Here is a 15,121-nt window from a genome sequence, read left to right as displayed (position 1 = left end):
CACACAAACACTTGTAAGAAAATGATCACTGCAGCTTTATTCATAATAGCCCCAAATCGGAAATAACCCAAATTTCTGTCACTCATGAATGAATAAACAAATTGCCGTAGAGCCATGCAATGGAATTTTACTCAGGAGAAAAAGGAACAAATTATTGATATACACACGTTCAACATGGATAAATCTCAAAAGCTTTATGCTAAGTGAAAGAATCCAGGCACAAAAGACTACAAACTTTAAGATTCAATTTATATGAAATTCCAGAACAGGCAAAACGATAGCGTCAGAGTCCAGATCAACAACTGTCTAGGGTTGGGGAGACTGGGAGAAGGGACTGGCTGCAAAGGAGCACAAGGAAAATTTGAGGGGAGGGGGGTTATGGAAATGTTCTATATTGTGATTGTGGTGATGGTTACATAACTGTATACATTTGAACCAATAATAATCAGAAGATATAATGAACTTTATGTCCATAATTTAAAATTTATATGAAATGGGCAAATTCTTTGAAAAACACAACTTACTGAGGTGACATCAATAGGAGGGTTTTTCTAAACTAAGTACCTTTGTGAAAAAGAAGTTAATGCTGGCAAACAAACCAGCGTCATACATGTCAGAAGTGTGAAGAGGGTACAATTAGGACTTTTTTTGTTGTTGCTGTTTTGTTTGTTTTGTTTTGAGCTAATATGTTGAAACCATATTTATCCCTGCATTTTTTTTCGTTTTTTGTTTTTTGGCCACACCGCACAGCTTGTGGGATCTCAGTTCCCTGACCAGGGATTGAACCCAGGCCATGGCAGTGAAAGTGCCGTATCCTAACCACTAGACCACTAGGGAACTCCCTATCCCTCCTTTTCTTAGGAACTTTATCAATGAATACTATATCGTTTTCAGAAAAAATTCAGCTATATTTCTATATTTGTTTACCAGAAACCGGGAGACATGTATTGTTCAAATTAATTATAAAAGCCCCCCAAAATTAATTATAAAAGCACAAAAGAAAAACAAATGATTAAATATATTAAGGACATATATAACTCAGTATGAAAATAAGTATATACCCAAGATATTAAAAAATTATGATAGAAAGAACAGTCTCAAAGAATTTTTTTTCTTTCATCCTGTCTTTGCAATTCCCAGTTTGGCTTTGGTAGAAAATCAAATCTTACTTAATATGTCTTTATGAACATCTGGTAGTGGGTAAGAGAGAAAGACAGGTCTCTGGACTGAATTTTTGGTTCCTTTAAACAGAAAACTATTAAAGAAATTATACCCCCCCTATTTTTCTTACACTTAAAAAAAGATAAAGCTAAAATTGAATCTGTGAATTATTGACCTTGCTTCTGTGTATCTGCACTCATTCAAACTCATTAACATACTATATTTCCTTCTGTAAGTCTTCTCATCTATTTTTGCTCTTTCTTTTTTCTCAACTTAAGAAATCAAGAAAAATCGTTAAGAGCTCAGACTCTTTTTATTTTTAAATTTTATTTAGTTTTGGCTGCATTGGGTCTTTGTTGCTCCACATGGGCTTTCTCTAGTTGTGGTGAGCGGGAGCTACTCTTCGTTGAGGTGCACGTGCTTCTCATTGCGGTGGCTTCTCTTGTTGCAGAGCAGGGCTCTAGGCGCACGGGTTTCAGTAGTTGTGGCATGCAGGCTCAGTAGTTGTGGCTTGCAGGCTCTAGAGCACAGGCTCAGTAGTTATGGCACATGGGCTTAGTTGCTCCGTGGCCTGTGGGATCTTTGCAGACCAGGGCTTGAACCCGTGTCCCCTGCATTGGCAGGCAGATTCTCATCCACTGAGCCACCAGGGAAGTCCAGAGCTCAGACTCTTAAGGTTGGGGACAGACTCCTTGGGTTGAAATCCTCGCTCTGCCATTTTCCAAAGTCAATTTTTCCTATGCCTAATATGAATAACAATAACAACATCACTGACATTATTTATTATATGGCCCAGAGGGGTTAAGTAACTTGGCCAAGGTCACATAGCACTATCTACCTGGAAAAAGCCTCACCTCTATGGAAATACTTTGCAGAGGCAAATTAATCCAGACCCTCCCTTTCAAATCCGGGAAAGCAAAACTACATTCAACCCACCAGTGTTGATTGCATGTGTAGAAACAGGACAAGACTTCTGCCCTTTGGACCTTGATAGTCTCAAGAGGAGGTGAATGAGGAAACAGTTCAACTAGTTACGCATGAGAAATGACATGGGAAAAAAGTTCGGGGAGCTTAGTTTTAAGCATGGATGTGGGGTGAGGGCCTGGAGTGAATCAGGAAAAGCCACAAAGAGGAGGAATATTGGAAAGGGAGCCTTAAAACACACTCTTCAGAATCATCTTGAACCAATGGACTCTGCCAATGTCTGCTAACACAATTTTTGTAGTAGCCCTTCCAAAGTGGATTGGCAAAGCTAGTCTGGTGTACATAGGGTGACCAGCTGTCCCTGTTTGCCTGGGACTGAAGCATCTCCCAGGATGTGGGACTTTCAGTTTTGAAACTGAAGAGTCAAAGCAACCCTGGGCAAACTGGAAGAGTTAGTCGCTGCTGCAGAAGTAAACTATAACAATGCTTGCTAACATCTGTTGATTACCCGTAATGCATTAGATGCACACTGTTCTAGGAATTTTCCACGTTTGCTCATTTAATTCTCCCAATAACCTCACCCCCATTTGAATACTATCATTAGCTCCATTATGCAATGAAGGAAATCAAGGCACACAAATTCTCAAGGTCATGCTTCTGGGAAGTGTTGGGACCAAACCCAGACATTGTCCTGCTACGGTTGACCTTTTTCACTATTGTTCTATCCTGGGCAAACATCAAAATAGCCAGCTGCTGAGGATCTTGGATCCCCCAGGAAAATGGGAAAGGTCAGACCTGAGAACCAAAGCATTAAAAATGTCTTTTAGTTTGATCCCAGCATCTCTAGACTCCCAAATCCATGACTCTCTAGGGCAAAATTCCTCCTGCATTGGATGAAGTTCTAGGTCCTTAGGACAGTTTGCAATGGGTTCTTACTTGTTCCCAGGCAACTATGGTTTAAATGGGACTCAATCTCAACACTGCTTAGCTAATATTTTTATCTCTTTAAAAAAATAATTATCATTAGTTGAGAATGTACTATGCACCTGGCATTGCTCTGAACGCCTTGCCTATATTAAATCATTTAATCCTTATTTCTTGCATTAGTCATATACATGCCTGCAGAAGAAGAGAAATTTGAAAGTTAGCTTTTCATCTTCTTTCAAAATTGGTGATGGCTAGTTGGATAAAATAAGTCCATGGGGAATGGAACATATATTGATGCTTCAATGAGTATTTCTCCTAGTATATAAGTGATTTTGTTTTCTCAGAACTAATCTCTGCTTTTGCAATATTCTGATTTATAACCTATTTGTGTCCCTTTTAAACACAACTTCATTCTCCCAGTCAAAGGTCTTCTATGGAAGTGTTCTTGGTGATTTAGAAACTCGTGATCTTGGTGTAAAGGAGCTTTGGAAATGTTGTTGATTGCTTGCTTGTTCTTAAAGTTTTTATCAGGCAGTTTATATGCCCTCCATGCTTTAGGGGAGAATGAGAAACCACCAGCATCTGTGGTCTTTGTTGAAAGATTGACTTAGAGCACTAATGCTTTGAGGGAGAATGGATTTGAATGGAAGGGGCATTTTTTCCTAATTCTCACCCATCCATCAGATCCTTGGATTTCTGTTGCCAGAATGCCCTTACTTTCAAATGGGATTTCCATTTCTCCTCAATTTTTATGTTGCCATAGGACAAACAGTCATAAAAATTCACGTCCCCTGCCAACCACCCCACTCAGAAACTTCATTATTTTCCTCCTTCAAAACTTCTAAGGAGGGAGAAACCATAACTTTCCTTTGAAAATCAAGCCCAGTGAATCAAAAACCTTTATGGTAAGGGAAGGCAATCGCAGCTTGGATTCTTCCAGTCAATCTCATCAACAGTAAATTATATTTATAGCATTCTGTACACATCATTGCCGAAAATGTACTGTTCTGTGTCCAGAGCAGTGCCTGGCACCAACCAATAAATGCTTCTTTTTGAAACCTTTGTATTTTAAAATAATTTTAAACTTTAAAGAGCTTCAAGAACAGTACAGCTTCAGCAATTGTTAATGATTTGCTACATTTGCTTATCTCACTTTCTATTTTTTATCCATACATAAATTTTTAATGAATCAACAAACATCATGCTCCTTTATGTCTAAATAGTTCAGTATCTATGTCCTTTAAACAAGGACATTCTCTGATATAGCTGTGAAATAACAGAAGACATATATTGGTCTCTGCCCCCAGTTCCTGATACAGAGCTACTGAAACCTTTGTAAATTCCTAAGTGATAAGACAGAGCACTAGGCACATCTTTTGTTCTATTGAGGTGACTCTGGGTGAGCTCCTGGATGGCTCCTAGAGGCAGGCTGGTCACGAGAAAGACCAAGCCACGATTAGAAGCTTGGAATTTTCAGCCGCACTCTCCATCCTGCAGGAAGAGGAGAGGGATTAGAAACGAAGTTAATAATTGATCATGCCTACGGGAGGAAGCCTCCATAAAATCCCAATAGCGGGACTTCCCTGGTGGTCCAGTGGTTAAGAATCCGCCTTCCAAGGCAGGGTATGCAAGTTCGATCCCTGGGGGACCTAAGATCCCACATGCCGCAGGGCAACTAAGTCCATGTGCTGCAACTACTGAGCCGTGCCACAGCTAGAGAGAAGCCTGCACACCACAATGAAAGATCCCGTGTGCTGCAGCTAAGACCCAACACAGACAAAAATAAATAAATAATAAATATATATTTTTTTAAGTTAAAAAAAAAATCCCGATAGTGTGGGATTTGGAGAGCATCCACGTAGGTGAACTCATCCACACTGGGAGGGTGACGCACCCCAACTCCATGGGGCCAGTAGCTCCCGCACTCAGGATCCTCCCGGACCTTGTTCTATGTTCTTCATTTGGCTGTTCATCTGTATCCATTATCATATCCTTTAATAAACTAATAAACACAAGTGTTTCCTTGAGTTCTATGAGCCACTCTTGCAAATTAATTGAACCCAAGGAGGGGGTCATTGGAACCTCCCATCTACAGCCAGTTGGTCAGAAGCACAGGTGATAAGCTGGGCTTGCAACTGGTGTCCGAAGTCAGTATGTCAGGTGAGGGCGTGGGGGGCAGTCTTGTGGAACTGAGCCCTTAAGCTGTGGAATCTGATGTTATCTTCAGATAAACAGTCTCAGAATTGAGTTAAATTACAGGACACCCGGCTGGTGTCACAGAGAATTGCTTGGTGTGGGGAAAAAAATCTCTTGGTGACCAGAAGCATCAGAAGTGAAGTGTTTTGTGTGAGTAGTAAAGGAGACTCACAGGGAAGAAACACACAGATGGAAAACTGAGTTTTTTCCTTTTTAATAACCATGGTGTAATTATAAGGTTTGGGAAATGTATTTCAGTTATAAGACTCACCTAACATATTGTTTATATTTGAATTTCATCAATTGCCCCCAGAATATCCTTTATAGCAATTTTGACCCCTCTTCCAGGATCCAATTCAAGATCACACATTGCACTTTGTGGCTGTTCTCTTTAGTCCCCTGTTAACTTAAAACAATAAAACGGCCATTATTTCACCAGCAAAATGAGTTTATTCAGGAGCAACAAGGACTGGCAATTCTGGAAATGCATCTGTGGTGAACCCACATACAAGTTCGGTAATGCAAAGAAGGGGAAACTATTTTGTAGAGGAGAAGGGGAAGTTGGGAGGGACTTTTATAAACAAAATGTTCACTGGAAGAAACTGGGAGTTAGAAGTATAGTGGCTTTTCATTGGCTGACTTATGATAGTCTCTCATTGGCTGAGCTCTTGCCAGACAACGACAAAATCTTTCTTCCTTCTGCTGGTGGTAGTAAAGTAGTCACTTCCTGACAGAGATGTAAGTTGTGTCTCTTCCTGTTGGAATCTGTATTGATGTGGAGTGGTACATGCAAGAGACGTCCCCCTTCTGGTCGCCTGACTCCATTTTAGTGAAATTTCTTCTTAGTTTTCATAGCTTTTATTAATTAATTTATTTAAATTTATTTTATTTATTTATTTGGCTGCATTGGGTCTTCGTTGCTGTGTGCGGGCTTTCCCTAGCTGTGGCGAGCGGGGGCTACTCTTCGTTGCAGTGCACACGTTTCTCATTGTGGTGGCTTCTCTCGTTGCAGAGCACGGGCTCTAGGCGTGTAGTTGTGGTACGTGGGCTCAGAAGTTGTGGCTTGCGGGCTCTAGAGCACAGGCTCAGTAGTTGTAGCACACGGGCTTAGTTGCTCTGCGGCATGTGGGATCTTCCCGGACCAGGGCTCGAACCCGTGTCCCCTGCATTGGCAGGCGGATTCTTAACCACTGTGCCACCAGGGAAGTCCCCTTTCATAGCTTTTAAATCTGCAGAAATTCCTCAGCTTTTCTTTGTCCTTCATGGCATTGACATTTTGAAGGCCAATTGTTTCATAGACTGTCCTTTCATTTGGTTTCCTCACAATTAGATTCAGATCATGCACTTTGGGCAGAAATGCTACACATATTGTGTTCTCAGTGTGTCCTATCAGGATGCAAATGACCTCAGTTTTCTCCACTATTGGCAGTATTAACAATACATGCTTCTTGAACTGAGTAGGTAACTTGAGGACACATAATCATATACATGGATTTTATAATTCTTTCTTATCCTCCATTTGTATTATTAAAAACCAATCTGTTCTTCAAAATCTTACTCTGATGAATCCCATAGGTGGGATTTAGTCAGAACGGCTGAGAGCACAGGCTTCAGCACCTGACACAGTGGTTCAAATCCCTGATTCCACTTAGCAATTGTGACCTTGAACAAATTGACCCCTTAGTTTCCTCATTTGGAAACTGATCATAATGAGAGTGTCTGCAGTTTGTTCATCTGTAATGAGGATTCAAGGAAGCAGTAAATGTAATAAGGCACTTAGCTCTTGGCTGGGCACAAAATAAGTGCTCAAAAAAATTAGTGATTGTTATTATTATAATTAACCCATACAATGGCAAGCAGAGACAGCTGGTTCTCCCTAAAAACTTCTTGACTTCTTTTGCCATTGGGAAGGGGCCATGTGATCAATTCAGGCCACAGGACTGTAGGTGAAGTGCCATGTGCCACTTCTGGGCTGAGGACCTTACAAGCTGGTGCTCTTCCCCTGCCACAGTGACCTTGAAGCCTGCATGTTCCAGATGGAGTAGCTACAAGGTGGAGATAGTTGCCTATTTAAACTGGTGTGGGAAAAAAATCTCTTGGTGACCAGAAGTGTCCTAAGTGTTCTGTGTGAATAGTAAAGGAGACTCACAGGGAAGAAACACATAGGTGGAAAACTGAATTTAAATAAGTAAGAAGTAAACCTTTTTGTCTTAAGCCATGGATATTATATTTTACTACAGTAGAATCTAACATTTCCTTGATTAATTTGAGTAGCATGTCCACATAATGTGTAAACAACGATTTGATAATTACGCAAAAGACTAAAATATACTGTTGATTCTATCCTTAATGACAGTTAACTCTGTGTTTTTACTGATACTTATTCAACAAATATTTCTTGAGCACTAACTGCATGCCTGATTGTCCTGGCAAGTGGCAGGAAAACCAGGCAGAGTTCCTGTAATCATGAGGGTGATAGTCTAGTCAGGGAGACAGGCCTTAATCAAACAATGGCATAGGCAAATGCATAAGTGTAACCAGTCTTAGGCTATGAAGAAGGGAGAGGACCACAGTGCTATGAGAGGCTGAAAGTGAGAAACAGATCTACCACTAGCAATGGGATCTTGGAACACTAGGCTTAATAGCCTAGTAGTTTCCCTGTAAAATGGGTACATTGGCCTAGCTGGTCCTGAAGGTCCCTTCCAGCTCGCATAGTCTATATTTTTGTGTGGATTCCTCTTTTTTCCTTGTGTGAGCATTTTTTAATTGAAAAAAAAAAAAAACTAATTTAGCAGAAACATTGGCTAGCACATGAGGCAATGTGACTTCTTTTCTTACTGCTAATTTAAATCCAGTAGTGTTAGGCAGCCTCCCTCAATGTTTTTGCTGAAACTTTGGAATAATGATTACTAATCATCTTCAGGGGAACTTTGTGAGCTATGAGTAAGCAAGTTTCATTGAGTGACAAAGGCAGGAGGCTTACATCCATTTAGCAAAGATGACCCTCTCCGGGGGTAGAATTTGAAAAGCCCCTGAAGAAATCTGAGGGTGGGGGAAATATTTCCCCCTCTAGCTACCTGAATTCCCATATTATTTGTAACTTCAGAAAATCCTGGAACAACAATGAAAGTTTTTACTTGGGAACAACACTGTTCTTTTTTTCTGATGCTTCAGTGTGAATGTCTTATGGTAGCTGGAAGTCACTGAGGGATAAGGAAGGGAAAGAACTCAGAAAGATCTGGAGCTTGAGGGACTTGGCCAGAAAACACAGATATGAGTCTGTGTGCAGAGGTCTTGTGCTCTAGGAAGGCCCTGGCTACCAGGCTGAAGAGACCACCCACAGTGAAGGATCCAGGGATAACAACTCTACCTCACAATGTTGCCAAGGGGCAACAATGAGTACCTGGCATGTTTATTACCAAGGAAGTTCACTACCTTGTACCAAGCACCATAATAATGTGAAATAGTAGTCTTATATAATCTAAAGAAAGAAACAAAGTACTTTTAAGTCAGAAAAATAAGGGGTATGATTTTTCCCCCCTGTAATGACTGGAGGTCTTTGCTATGAGTTTCATAACACTTGTATACCCTAGATAGGTGTCAAAGAGGCAAACGACAAAAAAATTAGCACAAGCTTCAATTCATGTGACTTTGATTCCCACGTTGATGCCAGCGAAAAAGCCAATACATAACTGCAAAATAACTTTAAGAAAAATTACATGACTAAGCAAAGCTGGTATTAAAAGGCCAGTTCTTCTTTTTGTAAAGGACTCGAAACTTGCTAACATAATAGGAGCAGTTTTCTCATGCCCATAGAACCATTTTCACATCCCACATCTTGCCAGTTTGGTATTTCCTTCCTTTATTGCTGAAAAGATTGTCAGACATTTTGAAAGGAGAGAAGTCAATTAAAATGCATTTAGACGGTTCTTTAAAAATGCTGATAGGACAAGGCAAATTTAAGATATCAGATACAATAAAATATGAGGGTTTTTTTTTTTTTTTTTTTTGAGAAGGCAAGGAATCTTAGTGTTCTGTATCCTTGAGGGAAAATGCTATATTTTGTTAAAAGTAAATATGTTGTTTTCATTCATTCAAGCAAAGTAATTTACTTTACTTCATATTATTGTTGAGTTGTCTCAAACATTATGTCCACATATAGCTTGTAAGTAACTCTTCAAGGAAAAAAGAAAAAAAAACCCACATTTCTCCATGATAATACACATATCTAGGATTCTGAGGGGACTTTGGGGACCCAGTGATTTTCACAGCTTTTTCTTTTTTAATCAGTGGAACTAGTTTCTATGTTACGACTCTCACGAGGAATGTCAATATATAAAACACATGAAAGTCGCCCTGGTGGGAGAGGGGATTGAGGACCCCAACCCAAACTCAATCCAGTATTCATTTCAAATAAACTTTGCTTCACTACTTTATCACCAGAGTCCATCGAAGTATCTGGCAGAAAGATTTGTTGAAGAAATATGTTATGCTGCCTCAGTCAATATCAAATAGAGATCATCACTTATAATACATATTAGAACATTTATAAAAATAAATAAAACCTAAGTATCCATCAACAGATAAATGGATAAAAAAGCTCTGGTATACATAAATACAATGGAATACTACTCAGCCATAAAAAAGATGGAATTTTGTCACTTGCAGCAACATGGATGGATTGGAGGGCATTATGCTAAGTGAAATAAGTCAGACAGAGAAAGACAAATACTTTGTCACTTATATCACTTATATGTGGAATCTAAAAAATACAATAAACTAGTGAATATAACAAAAAAGAAGCAGACTCGCAGATATAGAGAACAAAGTAGTGGTTTCCAGTGGGGAGAGGGAAGAGGGGAGGGGCAACATAGGGCTAGGGGCTTAAGAGATACAAACTATTAGGTATAAAATAAGCTACAAGGATATATTATACAACACGGGAAATATAGCCAATATTTTATAACTATAAATGGAGTATAACCTTTAAAAATTGTGGATCACTATATTGTACACCTGTAATTTATATAATATTGTACACCAAGTATACGTCACTAAAAGAAAAAAATAAATTAAAAAATAATGTAATAATGGAAACTATTTAGTGTATTATTTTCAATAATAGTAATTGGCCAGGTAACAGCCTTAAGACACATTTTAGTACTTGGCAAAGCAAAGTGAATTCGTTTTCATTTGAGAAGTATATTTTGAGTTGGAGGGACGGAAGACTTTAGTATCAATTAATATCAGTCCGCTGTTTGAACACCCCAGACCCGCTTCTTTCCATCTGTGGTACTTAACCTCACTTTCCTCAGCTGTAAAGGAGAACAATAACATCAATTTTGATGTCCATTAATAAAACCCCCTTTTTTCCATGCATACCAGTAGGGTTCACATGAGGTTAAGGGGACTCTATAGCAGTGCCTCATCGTGTGTGCTTACGGGATGGGAGGTACGGAGGGGGTGGGATGACCCATCTTGAGCCAATGAATAGAGTGTTATTAAATGGATTGAGACCCAACTGGGAATATTTGGACTTTAGCTGCAGAGGGTCTACCAGTTTGCATGAAAGACTCTGGAGCTTCCTAAAAAGGCTCTTATTCCAAGGGAATTATTTACTGGAGGAGAGAGCCAATTTCGAGTGTTGTGTGTTGTCTATCACTCAGATTTGAAGAATTTGTGCATCGTGTCAAAACCAAGAACTGGACAAGCTGTTTTGACACAAAAGTTTTAGTAGGACATCGTAGGGGAAGGAATGTCCTGTTGTTCTCTGTAGTGCAGTGATAGTGTTACCGAATCAGGTCCGGCTGCTCGCTGCTCAAAAATCAATACAGAGAGAGAGGGACAAATGTAGGTAGAAATGAAAGTTGCTTTTAAGCAGAATGCTGGCAATCTGGAGAGATGGTGGACTCAGTGTTCCCCAAAAACCATTTCCAAAGATTCTGCTCAGCCATGAAAGTTGTTAAAGGGAAAAAGGGAAGTAATCTCAGTTAAGCTTTGAGATAGGGGGTCAGAGTCGTCGCCATCCCCCACTGTGTGCAGGCTTGTGTGCGGGCTCGTCAGCCTGTGATTTTTCTTCAGATGCTATCTTGTTCACACAGTTTGTTTATGAGGTTACTGAAGGGGGAGCTAGGGAAGAGATCTGGTCATCTGTTAATCACTTGTTCTTCATTTCTACTTCTTTGATCTACAGAAAGAATCAACAGATTAAGCAAGGTACTGTGTGGATGAAAGATCTGAAAGGTGTGCTAGGGCTGGAGATGAGTAGAGCATAGGGTGCCTGGTTTAAGGTTAGTGACAGCACTAAACGTCCTCCTGCACCTCTTCCTGCCAAAACTAGCACAGTGTGAGCCTCCCTGTGTGATGGCACCAAAATGTCCACCTGTATCTGTCCCCATTACTTGGAGGCTGAGATGACATATCTGTGGGCTTTGTAGGGGGGCTAAGGATCTTCTAGTCACATCTAGAAGACAGAACCTAAGAAACGCTCTTTATTAGTGTTAATAAATTTCCACCTTTTCATTTCACTTTCTTCCCCCATGCCTCCCCAGCAGAACATTTTGCCAACGTTAAAAAGAATGAGGTAAATCTATGTGTATTGATATAGAATATCAATATTCTATATCAATATCAATATATAGATATCTATATCAATATATCAATATCAATATATAGATATCTATATCTATATCAATATCAATATATAGATATATTATTGTTAATTGTAAAAAGATACAGAACAATGTAAATATTATGCTTCCATTGATAATAAAGGAATTATACAGGTATATGCATGGAAGACATTGGAAGGATACACAAGACCATTTATAGTGATTAATTCTGAGAAGGTGATGGTGTGGAAATCTGGGGCAAGAGAGACTTCATTATTTACTCTTTTTGCATTATTTGAATTTCTTTTTTTGGACATATCTACATATATATGTTATTACATATCACATATATGTAACTTTTTAAAAACTATGCATTGCAAAAAATAAAATTTAAATTGACTAAGTTAGTCTGAACTTTCTCATATTGACTATTACTATCTATCCCAAATAAAAGGAAAAGAAGGACATACCATTTAGAAACTATGTAAATATTTTCAGTTTTCATATATATGAAAAATATTTTCATACATATATGAAATATATATATATATTAATAAGGAAGTTCCTTATTTTGGGTAGGCTGCTTTCTTTCCCAGAAGCAGAACACAGCAATAGTGCTTAAGAGGTCTGGTTCTGATGTCAAACAGCTTGGGATCCGATCTTAGCTCTGCCACTTACTAGCTATATGTCTTGGGTAACTTAACCTGTCTAAGCTTCAATTTCATTGCCTTTAAAATGTGGGAGAATAATAGTATCTACTTTTTAGGGTTATTTATGAAGAGTGAATTAAGTAGTGCAGTTGAAGCGATTACCATACTGGCTGACCCACGGTAAGCACTTGATAAATATTAGAAAATGCATTATGGTGAAAATAAAGGGCACACAACAGTGAGGATTCGTGGGAAGCCAATATTTGTTTCCCTTTTTGAAAAATGTGGACAGCCAGTGACAAATATGGATAATAAAACACATTTAGAGACGTTCCATTTGTGTAATTAACAATCTAGTAATTTCCAATCACTGGTTGAAGTTTAGGTCTCTCAGTGATGGCAGACCTTTGAGTGTTGAATGGGGTGTGGATAAAACGGCAGAGTTTCCCAGTCAGTTTAGAAGAGACTGTGTTACCTATGTTATCTACTTGTCTTTCTGGATGCTCTTACTGTTCTTAGTTTCCCCATGTGTCACTTAACAAGGTGGAAAGAACCATGGACTGAAGAGAAAGAGAATAATTTAAGCCTGATTCTATAACTAATGAGCTGGGTGACCTCAGGGCCATATTGCCCCTACTTGCAAAACAGGGAGACTGGCCCAGATGATCACCAAGTTTTTTCCAGATCTAACAATTCTACAAAAATGCCACGCCTGCTTAGCCCTTCTGGTCTCTACTGAGTCTATATCCTGTGTTGCTCCATTCTGATGAACTCAGGCTGCGAGGTGACAAGAGAGCTTTGCAAAGCCTGAACTAAAAATAACCTCCTCCATAAATATTTTATCAGAAGCTAGAGAGCTAAATAAAATAAAAGATAATTAAAATTCAGTATTAATGTCTGTATTCTGAGAATTTCACTTTGTTATTCATTTTGTGAACAGAAGTAAACAAAATTAAGAATGAAAATCCTTCGGAGTGTAAATGAAAGAAACAGATTTAAATTACTAAAATTTACTAAGAATAAGATTCATTTTGCTTTATGTCTCCCATTCAATTGATACGGTACTGTTAACAGGTGTACTCATTTAGCACATACTTTCCAGCATTTTGCAGAGATGTTATACCTTATGTGTAATAACGATTAAAGTGCTTTCCATTTGTGGAGCTGGTGTTTCATAGTTTACCAAGAGATTTTGTAGTTTAATAATTTACAACCAAAACGTCTATCTGGTCAGGAATTTGATAATATACAATACAGCTCTTTTCTCTTGTTAAAATGATAAATTGATATTTGAGTTAGAGTTTATTTTATAAAGCAAATATTGCAAGTTGGTAAAAAAATAAAAAACTGTTCAATGGAAATGCAAAATAGGGTGGTATGTTCTGGAATGCTTCTAACTTTTTTCCCACAATAGTGAGTTAGGCAATATTCAAAGAACTTCCTTATTTTAACTTTAAAACAACTTCTCTATATCAATAATAAAGATTGTTTTTCACCAGGCAGGGAAGTCACTTCAATATTTGATATGCAACATGGTATTTGGTATAAGGCGTGTTGTTTAACCAGGCTATTGAAATCGCACTATAATACCAGTTCATATGCTATAGGACCAACCTTTTATTCTCTATAATGTCAAAGTTCTCATGCAAACTATATTATTTGTTTTTGGTTTTGGAAGCTGGGGCAGAAACAGCAGTAGCAAATTTCATTGTTTCAGATACTGAAGAGAAAATTTTGAATTTTAATATAAACTCATTTTAGGTATTTTAATATCATTAATTTTTGAATAGATTGTTTAGATTGGACTGCCTCATTTGAGTAGACTGGGGAAATTCCATATTGCCTCTTCCCTCCATGTTCTGGGAAACGACAGTACAGAACAGTAAAGCATTTGATTTCTCTTTAGAATAATAATGCTGAAGTGAGTCATTCATTTATTAATTTATTCAACAACAATTTATTGAGTATTTACTATTGTGCTAAGCCTCACAGGAAAGAAAAAGAAGTATATAACTGGGTACTTGCATATACACAATGATAACCAATAATTGTAGATGGGTCAAACTCTAAGCACCAACAGTGGATACTTTAATAGCATAAAAAAAAAAACATTCTGGAGTAGGAGCACTAGAATAGCTAGGGAAGGCTTTGCGTGGGAGAAAGAGCCTGAAAAGATGGGTTGGATTCGAATAGGGGGAAATAAATGGAGAAAACATCCCAGGGAGGAGAAGCCATATATAAAACGTTACAGTATTAGTCAGGCAGAAGGCATGTCCTGAAGATAATATTGAAGAAATAGGGCACAGAGCATAGAACTCTAATTACTGAAGGGGTCTGTGGACAAGTAGCATTAGCATCCCCTGGGAACTTGTAGATATGCAGAACCAGAAACTAATTCCACATATTCAAGGTCTTTGGGTGCTTTGAAGATTGGATGTCTTCCCTGATGAAAATGCAAACTTCACTCTAGAACCAAAAGCTAGACATTCCTGGAAACAGTCAGTTTCCCCCCCAATTCCACAATGTTTGCCTAATCTGGAGAGAGGTAGTTAGGTAGATATGATTGTGGAAGTATTCGACTGCTGAGTTAAGTAGCTCAGGCCTCATCCACTCATGAATTCAATAAACATTTATTGAACTCCATTGTGGTAG

General features: G+C 38.5%; 1 protein-coding gene across 6 annotated transcripts in view; it reads right to left on the bottom strand.

The window, feature by feature from the left end:
- Positions 1-15,121, bottom strand: part of SPIC (Spi-C transcription factor) — a 51,815-nt gene that overhangs the window by 28,663 nt on the left and 8,031 nt on the right. The gene's annotated exons all lie outside the window — the stretch shown is intronic.

The sequence above is a fragment of the Orcinus orca genome, chromosome 11, assembly GCF_937001465.1.
Source record: "Orcinus orca chromosome 11, mOrcOrc1.1, whole genome shotgun sequence".
Classification (NCBI taxonomy): Eukaryota; Metazoa; Chordata; class Mammalia; order Artiodactyla; family Delphinidae; genus Orcinus; species Orcinus orca.
Note: the sequence above shows the minus strand (reverse complement) of the source record. Positions and strands in the feature narration are given on the sequence as shown.